The 19,141-nt window shown below is 38.0% G+C and overlaps 1 protein-coding gene across 2 annotated transcripts in view; it reads right to left on the reverse strand.

Moving 5' to 3' along the window:
* Window positions 1–19,141, reverse strand: part of HDAC9 (histone deacetylase 9) — a 498,787-nt gene that overhangs the window by 459,092 nt on the left and 20,554 nt on the right. The window lies entirely within an intron of this gene.

The raw sequence follows: 19,141 nt of genomic DNA on the forward strand, positions 1-19,141 counted from the left end.
GTCTCCCACGACTAGCTAATGACATCTCTGACACCATGAAGATAGCTGCTAATAGCGCAGGCTGCTCTAGAGTAAGGCAAGGAAGGTTCTGCAATTTGGCTGAATCCTTTCACAGTCCTGTGGCATTCTCAGTTCAATGCAGAAGCAGAGGCAAAAATGTTCCTCTAATACTCCCATCTGCTGAAAGGTTAAAGCTGCAGAGAAGAGGCTTTCAGGGAACTAAAATATATTTTCATTCAAGCATGATATAAACAGCATAATGGGAGAGAGGAAAAGGTTGTAGTGCATTAGAATGACTGTGACTGTCCTATTCAGCCACTGCTCCTGAAGCACCTAAGTAGTCAAAGATATTCTTAGTGCTGAATATTTTAGCAGCTTTTGTCACTTTTTTTAAACCACCAACTGCACATTTAGTTTCAAGCTGAGCTCAGCCAAATTTCAGATAGTAAATTACATTTTAACCAAGTATAATCATTTAAGTTTAGCATCACTATCATTCAAGAAAGGGAAATCACACATTTAGATAAGTAACTTCTGCATTTATGCCCTCAAAAGTAGCCTGCTCAAACAGGCATGATATTTGGACACATCCAGTACTCCAGCAGAAAGCATCTGTAAAACCAAAATTCATGATACTTCACAAAAATCCTAATTACTTTCCCTTGCTTACCTCATGCATCAAATCTCATCAAATATCAGATGGAACTGCTATTAAATTGAACAACCTCTACTGATAATCTAATCCAAAACCTCTATTTGGGCACATCTTTACCTTGACTGAGGCAGGCAAGTTACTTCCCCGTATAGCTCCAAGTTTCATCAATATAAGTACAACCAATGCACAATTCAGGCTCGACAAGTTTTAAGATTTTATTTCATTTCAGAGAGCTCATTACTATCCTAGCAGCTACACAGATCATGAAGAACATTTTCCAGTGAATCCGATGTCCATTCACTCAGTATCCAGCCTCAGCTGTGACTATGCAGTATCTCAAAGAAGTAAATAAATGGATATTAATGCTTAACTATGGACTTTACTGGAGTGAATTTTCAGCAGAGATTTAAACTAAACATAATAGAAAATTCTGGGCATTAGGATTTGACAATATTCTAAGGGAAACACTTAAGATCACCATAGCTAAAACTGTAATTTTGTCTAATTTCACTTCGTGTAGACCCTCCCACCTAAGTGGATGTTTGAAGCTAGTACAACCAGAGAATGTGCAGTCAGTTCAGACTGCACACTCAAACAGCTAGGCTTTCACCTCACAAACCAATCTTCGGTTTTTACCCCAATAAAGACAATGGCAAGTAATTGGGATAGTTGTGTGTGAAAGTGAGAGAGATCAGTGGATATGACTGGCATGCTCCTGTCAGCACAAATACTGACATTCCACGCTCCATCAAAACAACGGTCCCACCAATCCTGAACTACTGGATTGTGGATACCAACCTTGCTGAAACTCTGTAGAAGGAAGCTGCTTCATAGCTCTTCCATGCTCTTCTGGAGCAAGGAATGCTTACCCTTGGAGGAGGATCAGGTTAGGGCAGACTTAAACAAGGTAGACATACACAAGTCCATGTGACCCGATAGGATGGATGCTCCCATGAGTGCTGAGGCAGCTGGACAGTATCACTACAAGGCCACTCTCAGATTACCTTTGAAAGGTCATGACCGTCAAGGGAGATTCACAAAGACCGGAAGAAAGCAAACATTACTCCTGTCTTCAGGAAGGACAAGAAGGAGAATACAGAGAACTACAGATCAGTCAGCCTCACCTCAATTTCTGGAAAGGTGATGGAGCAAATAATCCTGGAAACAATTTCCAAGTATGTGAAGGACAGGAAGGTGATGGGAAGTAGCATATATTTATGAAGGAGAATCACACTTTGCCAACCTGATAGCCTTCTACAATGAAATGACTAGCAACACAGATGAGGGGAAATCAGGGAATGTTGCTTATGTTGGCTTTAGCAAGGTTTTCAGCACTGTCTTCCATAACATCCTCACAGACAAATTGTGAAATACAGATAGATAAGTGGACAGCGGGGTGGCTGAAAACTGGCTGAGCTGCCAGGCTCAAAGGGCTATGATCTGCAGCCCAAAGTCCAGCTGGAGGCCAGTCACTTTAACGGAGCACCCAGGGGTCAATACTGGTGCCAGTAGTGCTTTTCATTAAGGACCCAACTGATGGTACAGAGCATACCCTCGGCAATTCTACAGATGATTCAAAATGGGGAGGAGACGTTGACAGAGCAGATGGTTGTGCTGGCATTCAGAGGGACTTCAATAGGCTAGAGAAAATGGGTCTACTGAACATACATGACAAGGTTTGGGGAGGGTGGGAGGGCTGCAGAGGTGGCCTCTGTGGGAGAAGGTAAAGGGCTGCCATGTGCCAGTCACAGCCGGTCCAGTCGGCCCTGCAACAGCCCCAGCGCAAGCCAAAGCTTATTAGCCCATAGCCAAAGTTAGTGGAGCCTCTGTGAAAACACATTTAAGGGCAAAAAACACTAGACCGGGGCGAGGAAGAAAAGTGAGAAACGGAAAGAACACCAAGGTCAGAGGAAAAGGAGGTGCTCCATCGCAGAGCAGCTAGGTAAAGAGCAGTGAAGAAGATGGCGCCAGACTCTTCTCAGTGATGCCTAGTGAAAGAAGAGGCAATGTGCTCAAACTGAAATATGGGAAATTCCATTTAAACATTAAAGGGCACTTTTTAACTGTACTGAGGCCAAACATCTCAGAAACAGACTGCTCAACTAGTTTGTTGAGCCTCCATCCTTGGAGATTGTACACCATCTTTAGCAACCTGCTGTAGTTGACCCAGCCGTGAAGAGGGGCATGGACTAGGTATCTCCAGAGGTCCCTTCCAACCTCAGCTACTCTGTGATTACACAATGTGGAAGTTAGGGATTTTTCCCTTTCAAGATCACCACAGACAGCATCAGCACTGGAATATTCATTGCAGTTAAACCTACTGAGAATAACTCCTGTATAAGAAAGCATTCTGCTGGGATCCCCATAAAAAGATTTCTGTTAAGGAATTTTGTAAATTCAACTGCACTGGTAGTCTTACATTTTATGAAGTGGTGGTTGGCATCCTGCCCGATACTCTACTTCCATATATTTCTTGTAAATGCAAAGCTTTCACTAAGCTGAATGTTGTTGTTCAGGTTCAGTTTTAACAACTCCTCGCAAATATGATACAAGGCTCATATTGCCAAAGCTCACATTTAGAACCATGAAAAATTCCACATCACCATATACAGAATTATATTCATAACACAGACACTCTCATCCAAATACACTTCTACTGATAAGCTTACATGCTTCATTTCTTTCCTTTTACTGAAGGAATGTCATAGAGTAAATTAGACACTATGAACTGCAGTGCCACATTTTTTAATGTTAGCACTGAACCAAAGGAAAAAAGCATAGTGCTGGCCACAGTACATTGTAATTTCATGGGGAGTACTGGGGTCCTTGGGAGATGCATTTGTACTCTACCTCCACTCACAAAAACCAGCACACAGTTCCTGATCGGTCAAATCTTGACAATACTAAGGTACAGCAAGTGGCTCCAGGATTTAGTATAGACTAGATGCACTTCCTAAGGCATTCCATTTTAACTGGATGATAATTCATCCTTTACTCGTTATCAACTTGGCATATTAGGCTATAGCACAACATACAGCAAATTAACTTCTACCTTCAGATATATCACTGGAGGTGACGCTACACATCAGTGATTTGCATTTACTCACCCAAGAACAATGAACCTTGTCCTTTTTCTTCAAAGCTAATTCAGTAGTTCATGTGTTCCAAGGACTGATGCATCTTTGAAACTGCTACAGAAGACAGTGCAAGATGGAATGTAGGTCTTCATGCCCACTGGCCACCATAAAGCTTATGGTTCTCATGACTATAAATAGGTATAACATTTTCAAACACAACTAAGCATTTCAAGTTAATAACATTCCTTTAAACTGTCATCTCTCACTGTGCTGTCCCAAGACTATATTCACTGACTACCTTTTTTCTATCTTGTGCCTATACTTCAAAATTTTGGGGGAATTGAGTTTCTGAAATAGGATGCAATGAATACAAATTAACAGAATTGAGATGAAATAGATATTTCTACTTCTATTTCCCCCTTCCCCAAGATGAATTTTTCATGAGGACTTCTGAAATTAATCCATAGGCACACGTTTTTCAAAACCACATCCTGGAGGTATCTTCCAGATCTTTCTCTTCCAGGAGGATTTTTTACCCAACTCCAAAATACCTCTATTTGTAAAAGGGTTTAGAAAATCATTATGCAAAGATTTTGCGGATAAAAATATAGAGTGATACACTTCATTAAGTTCTGAACATGACAGGTTGGCACCCCTAATAACACATCTAGTCGATTCTCTGCTGCATATATTGTTTTAAAATAGCTTTCAGTTACTTATCAACAAAATTGTTATTTGGAATTGAGATCAAAATGCTGGGGGCCATTCACCTCAAATGTCACAAGAAAGGAACAGTAATCACTTCTTCTCACAACAGCTTGTGAGTTAAAAAACTGCATCTAAAACAGCTGTCAGAATTGGTACAAACTCTGTTGTCCAATGAGCAGTTTAGCAAAAAGCACAATTAAAAGAAATCAGAAAGGTTAAAAAAATAAAAATAAATAAAACAATACAACAACAAGAATTGTTCTCTACAGGACATGAAAAACGTGATAGTTAAAAAAAGAATATATCTTTCAAATGAAAGATATTTTACAAAAAAAAAAATTGAATAGGTATTCATACTGTATATAATGAAAATCAGATTAAAAAAAAGAGATCAAGCTATAGATCCTAAAAAAAAAAAATAATAATAATAATGCATGACAACATAAAGACTGGAAGACAAATTACAGTGAACTTTTACTAAAGTGAATTTCACCCACGTAAGCCAAACCCAGCGTGCCAAATCTAACCCTTCTAACCTCAGATGAACCTTCAAAATTTGATTAGGAAGTGAGCCGGCATATGCAAAAGCAGAAAAATAAGATCATACTTGTTAAGAAATGTTGGTGTGAATTCTAAAAACAAAGGACTTAAAGACATCAGCTCAAAGAGCAAATGGCTATATGATCTTTTATACTATTTCTATTATATCTGGTTTACAAATATAAAATAAGAATAAGCTAGACGAAAACCAGGACATTATGCAGCATAATGCTATCATGCAGTGACCTTTATATGCAAGTACAATGCAGATTTACTAGCAGCACTATCAAAGTCCAGCCCAATAACTATTAGGGTATATAACTGCTTTCAGTGAGAATTTAGCGGTTCCACAACAAAGCCTCCAGTATCCGGAGCTCAGTGCAGGATTAAGTATTTTACAATAAGGTATTCAGGTATCTTATTCTTAATTAGGCATCTACTTAAAAACTTTTTGAAGTCTATAACAATTTTGCAGTACATATCTTCGAAGGTTCGGTACTAAAGAACTACTCTAGCAGCAAGTTATGGACTGTCATAGTCTTTATATTTCCCCATCAAAGTCATTTTTTGACACAGTGCCTAACAGAAAAGTATGTCTTACAGAGTCTGTAAGGAATCCTCAGCTATACTACTAACATATAGCTATTTCTTTTGAAGAGTAAGTTACATCACTGTACTTTTCCCATTACTCATATGCAATATAAAGCAGTTTTATACCTCGAGAATGCTGTTAGCATACTACTCATGCTGTTGTAAGTGGGAAGGCTCAGACTTCTGTCCAGTAAGACAAATCCTCCTTTCTGAAGCTCTCTTAAGCAAGGAAAAGAGCCATACAGCCATTTGGTCAATCTCTTTTATACTTGCCATCTACTACAAAGATGAAGCAAACAAGATTTCTAAAAAGCAAGATGAGATGATGCCTTCCATCAAAATTGAGCCTTAGGCCTCAATCATCAGGATTAAATAATGTGCTGCCGAGCAGCTGGCTGGACTTCTGCTATGCCAATTACAAGAAATTGGCACAAGCTTCTGCTCCGTTTCCCACTGAAGCCAGTTGGAAATATGATCTAGCTAAAAACAACCTTTTTTTTCAGCCTCATCAGGTTTTTGAACTTGTTCACCACGCACCTGCAGAAATACTTCTGCTGCAGCTTAAGTTGTCCTGGCTCCCTCCTCCACACTAGCCCCTTGGCTGGGCCAAGAGGAGTGCACATCAAGCTGTGCCCTCACAAAGAAGAGCTGAGGTGCAAGATTCATCCTGCATCAAGTACTACCAGGCAGTAGCAGGGACCTCGCCAGGTGAGGGACTGGCCTGTATGATGCTTTCATAGCAGAAATTTAGAATACAAGACAGGCTAGCCTCTTTATGTCCACTTTTTTTTTTTTTTTAATTATGCCAGATTTTAGTCAGTACTGCTTAAAAGCATTTTGGAAGCAAAAAGAACTTCTGCTAGGGAAAAATGAATCATAAAATTAGGAGGTCACTGAAGCACAAATTTGACTTCTATCACTTCTGCCACTTGAAGCATTGTAAAACATAACTACTGCCAAGACTGTATCACTAATCAACATACGCAGGCAATTCCAGAAAGAAAGAGCTCTCTCCTGCATTCCCAGAGCCCTGCCAATGGACTCTGCTGGAGCCAGGGAAACATAATGGACTTCTTAGATTCTTCACAAAGCCTGATGAAAAGAGGGATGGAAGTATCAGAAGTTAATGCTTCTCTGTGCCCTAAGGGTACCTCACAAGGGAAGATACTACTGAACTGAAGTTCAGTGGCTAGCAATGAAAAAAAAAAAATGCCATCAGAGACCTGAGGAGATCCAGTTAAACATAAGGAAATAAAGAAACAAACAAAAACCTTTTTCACTGGAACAGGTTGCCCAGGGTGGCTGTGTAGTCTCCATCCTTGGAGATATTCAAAACCCAAGCAGACATGGCCTTGACCAGCCTACTCTAGCTGACTGTGCTTTGTGCATTGGGATTGAATTAGACAATCTCTAGAGATGCTTTCCAGCCTCAGCCATTCTGCTTCAAGACACACGAATAACAGCCCTTGTAGGTAGTTCGAAACCAGGTATAGTCCTCTGCCCACACACAAGAGCGTGGAGAAACTTCCACCAGATGAATATAACTGAAGGAGAGCACGTGTCTCTTATGGCCTGCTTTCTGAGAAAAAGAAAAATTCGAAGTGAGCCACTACAAGAAATCACAGACCCCAGATTATTTTGAAGGAAATCTCAAATTCTACATTTCTTTTATTTTGCCTCTCTTCCCCAGCACTACCAAAACTAATTATCCAAGCTCCTGGGAAGGAAGTCTCAGACAGAACTCAAGCATCTAATTTAGAAATGCTTTCTAAATTCTTAAATTTGCCTTTGGAAAATTTTAAGTGGACTTCTATGGAGAGCAAAGGCAAATTTAAATGTCAGCGGGCATACAGAAACTTACATGAGCACTGTGAGCTCTGCACTACTGACCTAAACTGTGCTTAATTCAGGGGATATTTGAGGGAGGCAAGACTTTATTAATCAATAATTTATTATCAATCATCATCAATAACTTATTCACTGATAATTAAAAACAAAAAAACCACAAAAACAACTTTTGAGTTACATGAAAGGCAACAACTCTACTGAAACCAAAAGAGCATACTCTTACCCATCTCTGCCTGCTGTGTGTCCAAGAACATCCATTTCTCTAAAAATGCTTGAGATTAAATGTAATTTTAACACATGAAAACGATTAACAACAGGTTACAGAGGAGGGAAGGAAGGAGGGAAGGAAGGAGGGAAGGAAGGAGGGAAGGAAGGAGGGAAGGAAGGAGGGAAGGAGATGGACTGTTTATTCTATGTATGCATACACACAGAATAAAAACACACCACTCCAACACACATTCTTAATAAATCATCTTACACAAGAAGAAAAAAGTAAACATGTAAACTTTTACCATTCATGTCATTAAAATACAACTTTTCCCATGGGTTCAGGTAACCCAACCTAGTTCAGAGCACTAGAACTAGAAACAATCTTTCAAATGAACAAGAAATAGACAGTAAATAGAGCACTTCTGAAACCCTTTGAGCCTCTAATATGTAGTCAACAGTATTTCAGCTTTGGTTTATATCTGTCTTTTCACCAACTGAAAACTAAATTTCTCTCAACCACCCTCCTTTTTTCTTAAACTGAATCATATTTCAGCTGCTACTGAACCTTGCTGCACAGTGTGGCAACTAACATATAGCTACTGATAAAGAACTTTAGATAGTGACACAATTTTCCCCTATTCCTTATTTAGTCTATCTTTTCAAGTAAGGAGCAGCATAACAACTAATTTATTATGTTTTAAATTTAATCTGAGATGCACAGCATCTGAATATTTACAGCAGGGGGACTTTGTAATTAGAACATATCAGAACATCAAAGCTTCATACAAAAATGCACTTCTGCATTTCTGCAACATCATACTTATTTAGAATAACCAAATGCATCTCAGGAAACAAGAATTATTAGCCTCCCTGTGGGAGTCTGTCTGTCTTGGACTCTACAGGAACTGACTACTTATCTATAAGAGAAAGCCTCCAAAGGGAATCTCAGACAGCTGACCTGGGTTCTGAATTGCCCTCTGAAGTAATTGGTCTTGCTTTCCTTCTCAGCTCTTAAAGGAAGCATGAGGGTATGTGCTGGTTAAGTTAAAAGGAAGGGGAAAAAAAAAAAAAAGAAAAAAATTTAAAAGAACAGCTTCATGTTTAAACTTCCTCAGACATCATAAAAATTTTATTTGGAACCACCAAACAATTACTTTTGGTATAATTGTTTGGATTCATTTCACTTGGACATACTGCAATGAAGTTTTTCTGGTTTTAATGCAAAAGGACATTCTCTCCCTCACTGAAACCTTCCTCAATATGTAACAATTAAACACTGATGTGATCATAAAGATACATATAAACACTTGGGATTATCACCACTGCCTTCAAAAAGGCTAGAGTGAAGTTGCAGCTAAATACCCTTGAAAAACCCAAATTCAGGTTAGATTTGTATATGTATAGATTATTAGCACAAATAACCATATTCAACAGAACCTGATTTGCAAACAGTTCTTATTTTTTGAGCACAATATGTCTCTGTAAGCTTTGCTTTGACACTTTGTTTGGATGAATCCAGACAAACCTCAAGGTGAACCATCATAATATTCTGCTGCTCCCCAGCCCTTCCACAGAGGCTATAAAGCCATCCATGGTTTCTCCAGAACCACTGTTGCTACTTCCATTATATTAGGATGTAGATATCCCATCCAGGATTCAAACTACTTAGTAAGGCATTCAGTACTCTGTTATTTAATGGACATTTAAAAGTTATCAAAACCTTTCTGAAACATCAAGAGATGGAAAAGAGCTCTTGCACCATGCCTCAATGATCTTCAGTTAGTACACTCATGTGGATGGCAGAACACAGGTCTCAAACATGACCTTCTGGTGTCTCATGTGTACCACCTTCCCCCCTATAGAAAGAGTATCCAGTCTTGGATGCCTTCCTTCAGTGACGCAGGCATGTTCAAAATGCTGTACAAGTGTTACCTCATTTACAGTTAAATCATTGCCCTCTTTATAATTACATATATTTTCGATTTTGAGAAAGTCTAAGCCACTTACAATACAAGATACTGTTTTTGAAAAAAAAAAAAAATTAAATAATGTTTTCTGAATTTTATTGCTTATCAGCCTTAAAACATAAACCCGAGAAATGAGTATTTGAAAAAAAAAATGTATATATAAAGCAGAGAACTTTAAATCCACAGGCATATTTGGATCTTTGGTAATTGTAACTTCCACCAGACAGCAAATTTTCCAGAAAAATAAATATGACACAGGAGTAAGGCATGCGAAATACAAACTCATGACAACTTCATTGTAGGTCAAGAGTCCCAAGAATACAAAGAAAGAGAAGCATCTACAAATAGGTAGAACACAAGCCAGGAGCCATGGTGATCACCTACAGAAAGCAGTCAGCTACTTCCATTACATAGCACACAGAGGCCCTGGGTAAGAATAAGGCCATCTTGTGTTTCGGTAGCACCTAAAGGAGTTCCTCCTCCAAGGAACTTGGAACCTCTGCCAGCAAACCAGGCAGAGGGGGACAACAGGGCTTAGTACAGGCACAAAGCACAATGATGAGTGGGGATTGACACCTGTACTCCAAGAAAGCTTTTTATAAAGTGATAAAGTCAGACTAACAATAGAATCAACATAAGAGAGAGGCTATAGGTACATAAAAGTTGTTAGCAAGCTTAGCAGGAAGCAGAGGCAAGCTCTACGTGGAATTTTTTCATAGTTGTGATACAGTACATGAGATGTTGTCCAATGTTATTTCATGCATGAAAAGTAGCCAACTCAAAAGTTTCCATTTAAATCTATGATGGAAAAGTGGGTTTATCTGCTTAGTAGCAAAAGGATTTTTGTTGGTTTTGCCATCAAGAATTCTTCAGCTTTTGTTGCTTAGTTAACAGCCAAATATTTTTCTGTTCATTGAAAACAAGTTTCAGTCAAATTTTCCTCAGGAAAAGCATATGGATGGCCAGAGAACATATAAGCTGAGGTTTTGTATATAAACTTACCACAAAAAAATTTTATATTTGCTGTCACTGAATTTTATCAAAGCTTGGACAAATTTTTTTTACACTAGCTTCTACATACATTAGGCTTCAATTTTGGCTTTTCAATGTCTACAGAACTATTACCACAGAGTCTTTAATTGTTTAAGCAGTTATTTGCATTGTCTGATGAGTAAGAATTTTTGTAGAGCTTGTATTACAACTAAATAAACCTTTCACTAAAGCTGATGCTTTGAAGAACATTTACATTGAATGTCCTTTGACGGTGGATTTCTTTACAGTAGAGCTTTATTTGTCTTCACAAGACAAGTTTAGGATTAAAACTGACATTTTTTAAGAGTATGGTTCAGCAGGGACTACACGATACATGGAAATTTGATTAATGCTTTAGCATTTTCAGCAGTGGAATACAAACCAAGAAAACAGACCTTCTGCATCAGGTAGTTAAACCAGATCACAGGTAGAAGTCTGAAAATTATTTTCATGCGCTATTAGTTTTCTGTGATTTCACCAATGTCACTGGGGAAAAAAAATAAACAAACACTATCTTTGATAATTTATAAGTTAGTATTATAACACATCCTTCACACAGGAACTTGCCAGCCACAATACAAGAGACTTATTAATGCACCTGGCTGATGAACTGAACTCATAAAGCAGAACTTTGGAGAAAATTCTGACCTCTGCTGCAAGTGCATATTATCATTTAGCAATAGCACTAGGGCAAAATAACGGGAAAATCTAATGACATTCATAAAGGTCATCGAACATAAGTCTCGTGCAGGAGGGCGAAAAAACAACACAACCCACATTCTGACCAAGTTCTTGTCCACTCTCACTCAGTGTCTGAGGGTTGAAAAAAAAAAATTGAAAAAAATAAAACAAAGACCCAATGCACATCAAATCAACTGGTTGGTTTGTTGGGGTTTTTTTCCCACAACAGGCAAGAAGCATAAGAAAAAATAATTAAAATTACAGTGTTACATTTGGATTTACTGCCAAACTCTTGTAGCAAGTAAATCCAGATGCACAAACAGGAATAGATTTTATGTTATTTTTACTGGCAGAGTCCCAACAACCTGTCCGCAGTCCCTGACAGCTCATACAGCTGCAGATTTCCTGCTGCAGGCTCCTCATCACAGATACCTAACTCCTTTTGTTTTGTTACAACACCAACCATATTGCAAATTCAACTAGAAACAAGTTTCAACAGAAGCTGCATCATTATGTTTGATGATATTATGCATGCCATACCACAGACTGGTAAATAAACATCACATTGAAATATTTTCCAGTATATCCATGGTTTTGCAACTTAGTATAAAGATACTACTATATTTTTTATTTTATTTTATTTTTAAACTTTAATAGCATGGTAATCAAATTCCTCTTGACTGTAGGACACATGGACAACTTCATGGTTAGATTTGTCTAAAGAGAGTTATGGCAAAGTAAAACCTAACACAAAATTTGAAAGCAAGCAGAACAGCAAAAAAATACGGCCTACCTAGTGGAAAATGCCTAACCTAATTAATTACTAAACAATTAAAATTATTAAATAAGACACAGATACCTTAAATAAAGGCACAGACATTCACAATGAGAAAGTTCTTTGTTCGAATTCAACTACACTTTATTGGCAATATGAAATTTGAGCTTAAAACTAGTAATTATAGAACAACTACATTGTCCCACAGCTGGAAGAAGCTACTTTCCTCATGAACATAAATATCCCTAACCATAAACCTGTGGCTAAAATAGCCTGCGTAAAACCGGATGAGGTCTCCCGAGAAATGAGTGTAGTGACGTCATCTCCTTTCAAAACCCACTCAAATTCCGAATAAGCCAAATCTCAGGTCATTTCAGGCTCAAAAAACAACAATCAGGCAAATGTAGCATAAGCCTTCTTTTCAGGGATCTCTAGTCTAGCAAAAGATTGAGTAAGACTAAGAAGCAATACCCAGGACTTGTGACTAAAGATTTTTCTGATTAATAAGTCAATTATAAAATTTAAGAAAATAAGTGACATAGGTAACCGATTGAAAACAAAATAACAATAAAAAGTAACCTACTTGCCCACAGGAAGACAGTTACTGAGTATTCAGCTATTTCAGCACTAGTCCACAACCCAACTTCCCAGTAAAATGAAGAATTGGTTTCATGGAATTGATATTATCTTGTACAAATAAGTTAAGAGAAACCTCACTGCAGCCCTTCAATATATATAAAGGGAGGCTTATAAGAAAGATGAGAGAGGCTTTTTACCAAGACCTATAATGACAGGACAAGGGGCAATGGTTTTAAACTGCAAGATAGTAGGTTTAGATTGGACATAAGGAAGAAATTTTTTTTATGATGAGGGTGATGAGACGCTGGAACAGGTTGTCTAGAGAAGTTGTGGATGCCCCATCCCTGGAAGTGTTCAAATTCAGGTTGGACGGAGCTTTGAGCAACCTGGTCTAGTGAAAGATGTCTCTGCCCATGGCAGGGGGGTTGGACTAGATTAATTTTAAAGGTCCCTTCCAACTAAACCATTCATTCCAAGTTCACATATTTTTTTTTTAATTTAAGTATGCTAAAAGAAAGATCAGTTGATGCTTCTGCTAAAAATTTAAAATTGTTATAGATGTTGGTGCAAGGTTTAATAGTGATGAAACAGCTAAATACTGATGAAACAGCTACCAGCATGAACCAAAGAAAAGCATTATCAGTAATTTATAGTATTTCTAACACTACTACAAAAAACCTCAACAAATAATACAGTAAGCACACAATTGAACCCATGCTGACGGAAGTTAGCACACAGCCTTTTGACTTTTCAGTGCTAAGAAATAGCTCTGCAGATGCTGCAGCTACACATGTATTGCATTAGTCCATTAACATTTTTCAATCACCTTAAAAAGCTTTTTTTTTTTTAATGCCTAGAAAGATCAAAAAGATGCATGTGTCTCGTTATCACTCACAAAGCCTTATAAAGCTGGCATGCTACATTTTCAACCCCTCTTTTTTTTGTTTTAGTGTAAGTAGGAAGAAACCCAATTTCTTAGAGGCAGGTAAAAAGACCCAGTTGCAGCCAGTCAAGGAAAAATAACATCGAAGCTGAAAAACAGGACAGCAGACAGAAGAGGACATGGAAAAGGTTAAGAGAATTTGCTAGGCTGCCAGAAGATGATCTAAGAAACTGAGCTTTATCCCAAGATAAGTCTTCAGCTAAAATAGTCAATTATGATAAAGAGACAAGGAAAAGAAGCAGTAAGTAAAAGTTATGATGGTGTTCAGAAATGCAGAATTTCCATTCAGAAATAAATGGAAGTATGACAGCATCAGCTGGGAGGGGTGGGGGGAACACAGAGGAAAATTAAAAAAAGAGGTGCAAGGCAACTCAGGCAGTAGGCAAATCAAAGAACCCACAGCTTCATGTACCTTTTTGATGTTTAAACAGAGCAAGACAGCAAATATCTCCATTTCAGCAGGGGGAAAGCATTTTCAGGGGAAGTGGAAAATATATGTATATATAATGCAATAATAAAAATTCGATCCTGCTGAAATCTACAGCAATGTTCTGACATTCTACTACTTCAGTTTCGTAACACTTAAATATTTATTGACATGGTTCAAGTTCAGGGCAAAAAAGAAAAAGTGGTATCTATCGCCTCTTTCAAAGTTTCATGCTTTTTTATCCTTATCTTAGTAAAAATGAAAGATCTTCACAAGGAGACAAAAAAGTCAATGTGCCAAGACCCAGAAAAAGTTCCATCTTTGCTCTTTTTCTAGTCTTCTGACTAACTGTGGTAGGGAAAAGTAAGAGATACTGATAACTCACCAGAAACTTATTTTTTTTCATGATGCACTTCATATAGCAAGAGAATTAGGTAAGAGGTTCAGACAGAAAAATGATAGGTTTTTCTCAAATACTACAATACCTTTTTCAAGTCAGGAACATCTGCTAATACTGTCAGTGAGAAAGACACCTTTTTCTCGGGATGGAGAGGCTTTCATTACCTATGTTTAGGCACGGAAGTCACAATTAAATGCGGGCGTCTGCCAAAGAAAATGTATTACAGACTACAGCAGCTGCTTTGATGAAAAATATGTACTATTACTGTTTCCCTGCCACAGCAAAACCTCAGTTAAAAAAAAGAGGCATTTAAAGATACAGCTCTGCTTTCTCAAAATGAGATCAGTCAGTCCCATTATAAATACGTTATAGAATTCTAGAGCTTATTTCAGTGGTGGAAATGTTATTTCCACTATTAATGTCTAGGATATTGGCGTAAGAAATAACCTCGCTCTGGTTCTATTACAATATATACTATTGAAAGACATTGGTTGTCTTCGTTATCTCTGGATCACTACCTCACTCTAAAAAACACATTGTTCGAAGGGCATTTGCATCTTACCTTATATCAAACTGTAGGTCTTGAATATATGCAGCCACTCTGTGTACTCCGGACATAAAAGTAAAAGCGACACCACAATTTTATTTCAGGTAGATCTACAACTTCATAGATTCTCATCAAGTTCTTCATTCTAAATTGTTTTGTATACATGAGAAAATGCTGTGGGTCTATCTCAGCCAGAACTGCATCTCCCACAACATCTGATGCTTACATAAAGTGTACAAAACCACAAAAAGTGCATACTGACATCTTCCAAGTTCACTCTTCCAGTGATTTACAGTCTATGGATTTCCCAAGCCAGGAGTCTCTTGCACTAAGTAGACCTTAAAAGATTTTCTTTTGGTTATAACCTTCATTACTGAATGACAACACAAAAAAAAGTCAAAAAAGCCATTTTTAGATGTGTGTAAATCCCTTCTCTTCCTACAAATAAGGTTATTAAACTTCAGTTAGGGATGCACGTTGGCTGAAGCAGATATGTGCTTCTCAACCTCATCCAACAGTTGTGTGTAATGTGTGTTAGTGGATGCACTCTAGTCTGCATCCTACTTCAGATTTCCAGAGTGCAAGACTTGAACCCTATCAATACACACTGTCATAAACTAATTGCCACAAGACTTGTTACTATTAATAACTTTGATGGACAAAACTCTATACTGTCTCTTCACCTCCTGGTAAAAGAAAGATCAGAGAGCAAAAGCTACCTTTCCTCCCACTGCTTACCAGGACAAGAGACTCCTTTTGCTGCCTATACAAATGTAGAAGGGACTATGATAGCAATTCTGGTGGACAGTTAAGCATTGTCCAGTGAGCATCTGCACTGGTCTACTTCTTTCACATGCTTGCTTTATTTTTTAATTTTTCCCCCCCTGACTGTTTTCTCAGGGATAATAGAGTGTGCAGGTACTAGCAATAAAACCAAAAAGCTGCATCTACACATACTTCTAGGTGCATTCAGCACAATAGCAAAAATAAGAATTGTTTTAAGGTTGCACAGTAAAAATACATAATTCCAAAGACCATATTGTTGGGGGTGGAGGATTCTCCCCACATTGGAAATCTAATCCACACACTATGTCAGAACTGATCTGCAATCTCTCTTACTGACTGCACAAGGAAAAAAATACTACAGTAACATTTAAGAAAGAAGGGAATTAAGGATTCCTGCTGATAAAAGATGTAAAATACAACCTGCAAAGACAGCTTATGTGAAATTAATCTGTGAAATACTAAGACAAAAAAGTAAAGTTGGGAAACTTGAATTAACCAACACCATACCTTACTCACATCAAGCCAAGGTTTCAATGACACTACTCAAGACCTTATGCTCCCACTGTGAAGAAGTTGGGGTGTGGGGAGGAAAGAAATAAAAAATTCTTCTAATGTTTTCTTGAAGTCCTTGTGTCCACAAGCAGAACCCTCCAGCTATAGAAGAAAGCAGAACAGCACATTTCGCTGACAGACAGCTTGCAGTCTGCACGCCCTCACCAAATCAGCTACATCCTGTAGTGATGTGGTAAGTGGGACTCAATGGAAGCAGCATTGTCTCCTGCCTGCAAGCCACTCCCGGAGTACCCGTGGCCTAGATCTTGTGCTTGCTAGACACATGAATATTTTGGTGTGCAGCCCATAACATGAGGAAGGCTGGTCACCTAATTTTGGTCAGGTGAAAGAAGCAGGTATGGATAGTTAAGCTGAGAAGTAGAAAAACGCAAGAATAGGACACACAAAGGAAATCAACCTTCAGCACTTTCTATCTTCCATCTAGAAAGACATGTTAAGAGCTGCCAAAAAGAAAAATTACTCTCCTTCTGGTTTGCACACGATTCTTGGACAATTTGGTCCAGAAAAAAACAGCATTTAGATTTTTTGCTTTCTAGGTTAATCTAAACACTGTGTGGCTCCATTCCTCCAGCTGTGCTACAGCCTGCTCCCTTCCTCCATCCCTTTAAATACACAGGCAGCACTGATTAAGTAGTATTTACATCAGTAAAGCTACCGCTTGTTCAGACACTTTTACCACTAAAACTGTTCTTCTATACACTGAACCAATTAAATTTTACTATCAGTATTTTGGAAGGTGTCTTGTGGTTTGGGTCAACTATCTGAAATCCTAAATTTCTTAGTCTGTCATTACATCAAGTCAATACCCAATTAACTTGGGGAGTGGAAAAGGAACTCAAGTGAAGACTTGAAGGAAAATAAGTGTTATACACAGGTTTCTTTAAAAAAAAAAATAAATAAAAATAAAAGAGAGAGAGAGAGAAAAAGAAAAAAAGGTTACAGGAAATACCAGCCTTTAGTCTTCAGCAACACATTGCCTTCATATCACTTTCAGGTATTCAGCAGTAATCCATTTGTTTTGAAACAAAAAATAGTTCGAATGCCATTTCAAGTTTCCTACGTAAAAGCTCTTTTGAGATTAAGACACAACAGAATACTGGCCATATTTAGGCCTACTTTTAGGGAGCTTTTCTTAATCATGTCTTCTTCTATAGTATTGTCTCCTCTCCAGTTCACACACTGTAAAATCATAGTGGCTTTTTGATCCTCAGTTCTGTTTATCCCATACCTCCTAGTCTCTGCAGGATAACCTGCTGCAGTCACAGCCCTCTTCCAACCTCCAATTCTTCTGAAAATACCATTAGGAATACTCAGTGGAGTATCTGCACAAATATGACTAAAGAATAGCTTATAGAGACCTCCTTTCACTGGCCACAACAGGTACTCCCGAAGTCAGAGCTACGACTAACGCTCCGAGACGTAGCTGGTACTCAGTGACTGCTATCAACAGTTCCAAAGGGTTTTTCAACACCACTTCTTCAGCAATCAAACCCACTCTGCCTGGGATTGCCACATCACTCAACTAACACTGGGTTGGTCATACAGGTTGCTTTGACTATGGTAGTGCAGTAGATAGTCAGACTAAAATTGTGAAAAAAGCAAACAGTGCAGCAGCTTGGCATGAAAGAATTTACTCTGGTTCTCCTGTTCAGACACACTAAATCCATTACTAGTTAATTACATTACTCTTACAAGTTCCAATCATTTGCAGCACAGTAAGTTAAACTCAATCTCTTTATTTTTATATTCCATTTTCCTGTATCTCCCACATCTTCCATACTATACATACTGCCTGTTGCGTTGACTCACTTTAGCCTTTAAAGGAGTTTGCCTAATGTTAATTCAAACTTGACTAATTTTTGGAAAGGGTCAATGTGCTCACTACAGGTTAATCTATTCACAATGCTGTGGTCTTTATCTGCCTCTTGGGACTCATTAGCTGCATTTATGCAACTGTGCACACATTTACAATGCATGTTCTTTGTAAGATTTAAAGATCTGATCTAACAAGGGCAAACTTTGTTCCAAGTCATCCAAAAAACAATCAATTAAATTAATCATGAACATGAAGTTAGGCACATACCTTACTCTTCACCAAAAAAAAAAAGTGCTGCATAATCACAGAGAAGAAAAAAGCCAGGCTCTTATTCAATTACAGTGCAATATTTGACCCCCATTTTGACCCTAACTGCTTCTAAAAAGAAACAGAAAAGTAATTGCTGATACACCTGTGTTACATAAGAAAAGGAAGGACAAGTTTAATATCTGCAATGCTAACAACACCAAAAAAGAAACTACTTTAGTCCGCCCCCCAAAAAAACCAACCCAAACCCAAGCTTAAATGCAAGTACATCTTGCTGGCACTTAAAAACATAGTTTGTAAACTGACTGTTACAAATAATCTGATTAGGTTAATAATGAATACTTAAAGGATATATTCAGAACACAGAATAAACCTGAGCCTGTTACTATCAACATCATTAAAGACCTAACCAGTGTATCAGGGTTGTATCAAGCTCAGAAACTTCTAAGTTAACAGTATGATTAAAAACAAGAGGGAAAAAAAAAAAAAGAAAAATTTGAGCTGTCAACATACTGAAGTGCTTAAGATCAGGTCCTACCTACATTGTAATATGTATTTCAAACATACACAAGGCTAAAATGCAGTCTTTTCAGATAAGAGCTAGCTTGAACTGGTAGCATCTCCAAGTTCAATAGTTCTCTGTACATCTATCTTACACCAAAGTAACTCTCCAACTAAGCACCTGTACTAAGTATTGACACTTAAACCAGATTCTTCCA

The sequence above is a fragment of the Harpia harpyja genome, chromosome 1 (genome assembly GCF_026419915.1).
Source record: "Harpia harpyja isolate bHarHar1 chromosome 1, bHarHar1 primary haplotype, whole genome shotgun sequence".
Lineage (NCBI taxonomy): Eukaryota > Metazoa > Chordata > Aves > Accipitriformes > Accipitridae > Harpia > Harpia harpyja.